A 6,952-nucleotide genomic window follows, 5' to 3' on the forward strand; every position below is an offset into this window, starting at 1 on the left:
TTCAGCCCAGATTACTCTCCACCATCATTTGAAGTTATAAAAGGAACTTAAAGGAGGAAATCAATAAGGATTTTGAAAAAGTTCTTCAAGCATTCATTTTCAATCCCAAGCAAGAGCCCTCTTGAAGTTAAAGAAGCTTTTATTTCAAGTTCACCAATCCCTCAAGAGCTCATTCAAGTCTTCAACTACCTTGAGGGAAATCAGAAAAGCTTGCTTTTCTTTGTGTAAAGTGTATTTAAAGCTTTATTCGCTCATTAAAAGAGCTACATCTATATTTTTGTGTGATTAACTATTATACTCTATTTTTGAGTTGAATTTTTGTTTTGGAAGGGTTCCAAAATATGGAACGATTGATCCGAATCTTGAATCGGATTATATTGGGTTGGCTTATATCTGAAAAATAAATATTCTAGCTTAGAATAGCTAGAGTCGGAGGTTCCGACGTTGTATTCGGGTTGAATACGGTTTAGTAGATTTGAATTTTCAAGTAGGAGCTTGGGGAGTGGATGTAGGTGCAAGGTTGGCACCGAACAACTACAAATCTTTTTGTTTGTGTTGTGCTTACTTGCTCTCCTTTTAAATTTTCTTATCTTCTTGCATTCTTGCATCCAACTTCTACATCTTGCATAAATTTTACTCTTCACATTTATCCTACTCATTGTTAAATAATCCTCATTGTTGTAAGTTAATTTTTAAATTTTTAAAAAAACCCAATTCACTCTCCCTTAGGTTGCATAGCTGGGCAACAAGTGGTATCAGAGCACGGTGCTCTAGTCCTACTTTGATTTAACCATCAAAGAGCTAAAGATCTATGACAACTTAAGTTGGCACTTCACTAGCCGAGGGGCAGTCTACAAACCGATCTCCACTTTCCAATGGGTCTCCCTATGTCCACACCCCTTTCCTTCTCCCATCTCCTTTGCGCGCCCAAAGGGTTGGGCATCCTCATCTCCACTAGTTTAAAGTAGTTAGGCGAATTCTCTTGTACCAAGAAGAAAAGAAGGTGTAATCTCAAGCATTGAGATCGTGAGAAAAAAGATCAAGTGTTGATCCAAGATTTAAAAAGGCTTGGTAGAAGAACGATCCAAGGTTGATCCCAATAGATACCTATAGAGGTCAAACTGTTGGAACATGTGTCCCAAAAACCAATCGTCAGCCTGTTGACGGTTGAGCAATCTTGTATGATAATTGATTTATTAATAAATAAAATATATTTGGCATTTTCATCATAAGCATTCATCTTCTAATGAACTTCATTGGTATGATGAAGTCCTTAGGACTATTTATATTCGATAAATAGAGAATTTATCGATTAGTCCTTAAAACTGTTCATGACCAAATGATAGGCTGTTAATAAGGACGACAGCTTCTATCAAGCATAGATCACTGTTGGCCATATGGGTTGGTTGTCCTCTTAACCAAGGAGTGTGTAGACACTGGTATGGCATACAGGTGAGATGTAAGGATACATAGTCATTGAACGTGACCAACTCCAGAGCATTCTGCTATCAGAATATCTCTGATGGGATATAGGTATAAGTGTCCCTTAGACCTGAGATCACCTCAGTGACTTGCAAGCAACTCACTGTGCTTTGGTACTGAACTAACTGAATTTCTAATTCAGTGACGGAAGCTTCTGGGCATAGTCAAGTACTTGCGAAGTCAGAGTGAATTGATATGAGATTGACCACTCAAGAGTTGGAGAAGAATGAGTCACTGTATTTCAATTTAGCAAAACCTTGGCCAGGATAATCCATCAGATGGATTTATATTTTGAAATACAATGTGGACAATCTGATCAGAGGTGACAGTTGAACTCTGAGTTGTCCTATGATCATTTTGGTCAAGGGGATGAATTATAAAGAAACTATATCCATATGGATTCTAAGGATATTGTTCTACACATTCGACCTATCCGATCGTCGGGTACCATTGCTAGATGGTCACTTTGATTGGTATAAAAATTTATTTTTGTGCTATCGGCTTAGGTTGGACCTATGAGGTCACATACATTAGAGTTCATGATCCGATCGGATGGTTGATCAACGATTAAGAATCGTTCTAGGGTTAAATGATCAATACGATTTATATTTAACGTAGTGCAAGTGTTGAGGAGGATCGATTAGTAATTTGATTGCTAATTGGCTTAATTTGATTAAGCCAATAGGCTGGATTAAGTCTAATTGAATATAATTTAATTAGATTTAGTTTGAGCTTGATTGGATCAAGTTCAATTGGTTTATTGGATAAGCCAAGTGCAAGAAAAAAACTAGTCCTAGTTCAATTAGGACTTGGGTCAACCTAATTTCTAATTTGATTAAAAAATTAAATTTGATTTAAATCTAATTTAATCTAATTTAATTAGATTTTTAATTAGGTTAAGACCTATTTTAATTGGGTTGATCTAATTTTGATTTAATTTGGTTTGAGAAACCAAATTAAAACAAGTCAAAGATAGAATCCTAGTAAGACTAGGATTCCACCTTGCGCCACATAAGCCCTCCCACGCCCTCTCTCTTATTCCATGCCAATCCCTTCTTATTTTGTGCGACAAAATCCCTCTCCCAGGTCTTTCCTACATCCAAAAGGTTTTCTCTCTTCTTTCATACATGGAAAGTGATTGTGGATCAAATCAAAGTAGGAATAAGTTTGGATTTCAAATTCTATGAGATAGAGTTTTAGATCAGATCACCTATATGGATGCAATGCAGAGATCTGATTTTGAGAAATGGCTTGAAGCCATGAAATTCGAAATGGAGTCCATGAAGGTCAATGATGTATAGATATTGGTTGACCCATCTGAAGGGGTTAAACCCATTGGGTGTAAATGGGTGTTCAAAAGGAAAAGGGGCGCAAACAGAAAGGTGGAGACCTATAAAGCCCGTCTGGTTGCCAAGGGTATCATCAATGTTATGGAATTGACTATGATGAGATATTTTTCTCTGTGGCAATGCTCAAATTATTCGGATAATGCTTGCAATAGCTACCTATCTAGATTATGAGATCTGGCTAATGGATGTAAAGATAGCTTTCCTGAATGGAGAGCTGACTGAAGAGGTGTATATGATACAACCTGAGGGATTTACATCCACAGATGAGTCCAAGTGTGCAAGCTTCAGAGATCCATTTATGGATTGAAGCAAGCTTCTCAGAGTTGGAACATGCATTTTGATAAGATGATCAAAATGTATGGCTTTGTTAAGAATGGAGAAGAGCCCTGCATATATAAATGGATAAATGTCCAGTTGTGGTATTCCTTGTCTTGTACGTGGATGACATTCTCTTAATTGAGAATGACATCCCCACACTATAGAGAATAAAAGTTTGGTTGTCATCGCAGTTTTCCATGAAGGACTTAGGTGAATCATCCTACATCCTAGGGATGAAGATCTATAGGGATAGATCTAAAAAGATGCTTGGATTATCCCAGTCCACATACATAGACACTGTACTAAAAAGATTTAGCATGGAGAATTTCAAGAAGGGCTATCCACCGATAGATCATAAAATTTCTCTCTCTAAGAAGGATTGTCCGACAACTCCTGAAGAGAGGGAGCGTATGAGTAGAGTCCCATATGCTTCGATCGTAGGATCTATCATGTACGCCATGACATGTACAAGACCAGATGTGGCATACTCACGGAGTAGTGAGTAGATACCAATCTGATCTGGAGAAAACCACTGAAAAGTGGTTAAAGCCATCCTAAGTATTTGAGAAATACTAAGGACCAATGGTTGGTTTATGCAAGTCAGATCTGAAACTTGTGGGGTTCACAACTCCACTTTCAATCTGGCCATGATGACAGCAGAAACGTATCGGGTTATATCTTTACTCTGAATGGTGGAGCTATCTGCTGGAAGAATTCCAAGTAGCATACTATGGCAGACTCTGTTTGTGAGGCGGAGTACATCGCAGCATCGGATGCCGCAAAGAAAGCCATGTGGCTGAGAAAATTCATCATCGAGTCGGAGTAGCACCCTTCCTCGATGGTTCGGTCTTGCTCTACTGTGACAGCACTGGTGCCATAGCTCAGGTGAAGGAACCCAAAGTACACCAGCGGACGAAGCATATTTTGTGCTGCTTTCATCTGGTCTGAGAGATCGTGGATCGAGGTGATGTCGACCTTCAGAAGATCGACGAAAAGAAGAACCTGACCGACCCTTTCACTAAAATTCTGACGATAAAGGAGTTGACAACCACAAGTCAAAGATGGGTATTAGATACTATGCCGAGTGGCTTTAGGACAAGTGGAGTTATTGAAAAATATGTCCCAAAAATCAATCATCAGCCTGTTGACGGTTGAGCAATCTTATATGGTAATTGATTTGTTAATAAATAAAATATATTTTATTTTCATCATAAGCATTCATCTTTAATGAACTCCGTTGTTATAATGAAGTCCTTAGACTATTTACATTCGATAAAGAGAGAATTTATCGATTAGTCCTTAAAACTGTTCACGACAAATGATAGGCTGTTAATAAGGACGACAGCTTCTATCAAGCATAGGTCACTGTAGGCCATATGGGTTGGTTGTCCTCTTAACCAAGGAGTGTGTAGACATGGTATGCATACAGGTGAGATGTAAGGATATATCGTCATTGAACGTGACCAACTCCAGAGCATTCTGCTGTCCAGAATGTCTCTGATGGGATATAAGTATAAGTGTCCTTTAGACCTGAGATCACCTCAGTGACTTGCAAGCAACTCACTATGCTTTGGTACTGGACTAACTAAATTTCTAATTTAGTGACGAAAGGCTTCTGGGCATAGTCAAGTACTTACGAAGTCAGAGTGTGATCGAGATGGGATTGACCACTCCAAGAGTTGGAGAAGAATGAGTCACTGTATTTCAATTTAGTAAAACTTTGGCCAGGATAATCCATCAGATGGATTTGATATTTTGAAATACAATGTGGACAACCTGATCAAAGTTGACAGTTGAACTCTGAGGTTCCTATGATCATTTTGATCGAGGGGATGAATTATATAAAAACTATATCTGTATGGGTTCTAAGGATGTTGTTCTACACATTTGATCTATCCGATCGTGGGTATCATTGCTAGATGGTCACTTCGATTGATACAAAAATTTATTTCTGTGCTACCGACTTAAGTTCGGACCTATGAGATCATACACATTAGAGTTCATGATCGATCGGATGGTTGATCAACGATTAAGAATCGTTCTAGGATTAAATGATCAATACGATTGACATTTAACCTAGTGCAAGTGTTGCAGAGGATCGATTAGCAATTTGATTGCTAATTGGCTTAATTTGATTAAGCCAATGGCTGAATTAATTCTAATTAAATATAATTTAATTAAATTTAGTTTGGATTGATTGGATCAAGTTCAATTAGTTTATTGGATAAGTCAAGTGCAAGAAAAAAATAGTCCTAGTTCAATTAAGACTTGGGTCAACTTAATTTTTAATTTGATTAAAAAATTAAATCAGATTTAAATCTAATTTAATCTAATTAAATTAGGTTTTTACTTGGGTTAAGACCTATTTTAATTGGGTTGATCTAATTTTGGTTTGATTTAGTTTGAGAAACTAAATTAAAACAAGTCAAAGATAGAATCCTAGTAAGATTAGGATTCCATCTTGCACCACATAAGCCCCCCCCACGCCCTCTCTCTTATTCCATCCCAATTCCCTCTTATTTTGTGCGACAAAAGCTCTCTCCCAGGTCTTTCCTATGTCCAAAAGGTTTCCTCTTTTCTTTCATACATGGAAAGTTGTTGTGGATCAAATCAAAGTAGGAATAAATTTGGATTTCAAATTCTATGAGATAGAGTTTTAGAAATCCAAAACTCTTTCTTTTTTCATCGAATTTATTCAAATTTTTTTGAAATTTTTGTGACTTTTAGGTCACACATTGTGCACCCTTTGCTGGTGGTCCATGCATGAAAATAAGGAGGAGGCACCCAAGAGTTGGCACCCCTTATCTTGCCATGTTTGGATAAGCCTTGACTAGGTATTTGACCTAGATAAGGACTCTATCATATCTCTCTCTATAAAATAGATTTCTTTATAAAATTTTTGATGAACACAAAGATTTGAGAGACCTTTGGGACATCCAAAAATTAGAGAGAAAGATCTTTGGGTCATAGAGATATAATAGACATAAGACAGGGTGTCTAGGAGAGAGTAAAGAGAAGAAGAAGAGGGTCTTCTTCTAGGGTTGTTAGTTTCATCTCTTTCCTTCCTCCATCTTAAGTTTTCTGAGAGTGTCTCAGATCTAAAACTCTTTCTCCTACTTCTCATCTTTGGAAGAGTCTAAATCAAGAAGAAGGAGGCACCTGATCAACCATCGAAGAAGGATCAGCGCAGTACTAGCATACTGTGCTGATTTCCTGAAGCAGAACTTCTGATCGAGATTCATGGGCTCTTGTGGATGACTCCTAGAGATCGAATGCATATGCAGTTTATAACATCATCTTCAAGTCTGGATCAGCAAGGTTAGAACGTCTAACTTGTAAGGTAATAGATCTGATCTATTGTTTAATACATACATTAGATGTAGTATAGAAACATGTTGATATGATCAACATGTAGTTCATCCTCTATATATTTTAATTTTGATTTAATGCTATATAATAATTATATAATAGAATCTTAGATTTAGAAATTCTCTGATTTTAGAAAATAAATTTTGATTTATTTTAGTCTTCCGCTGTCTGATCTTGAAAAAGTTTCAAGATCTAATCCTGAAATCCTAGATCTGGTTCCTTCACGAACACGTGCGTGGCTCCACAAGTGTACCTCTTTCAGATCCATGGTATACAAATTGCATGTTCATCTATCTGCACAAGGTGATGAGATCATCTCTCTCTATTTTATATGTTGATATAAATGCTTAATAAATCTGATTTAGATTTATGCTTGGCATGCCGGGTCGGCAAAAAATTTTTGAATTCCATTATCTCTGATACGAACCAATCCA

This window comes from Elaeis guineensis, chromosome 8, assembly GCF_000442705.2.
Source record: "Elaeis guineensis isolate ETL-2024a chromosome 8, EG11, whole genome shotgun sequence".
Classification (NCBI taxonomy): Eukaryota; Viridiplantae; Streptophyta; class Magnoliopsida; order Arecales; family Arecaceae; genus Elaeis; species Elaeis guineensis.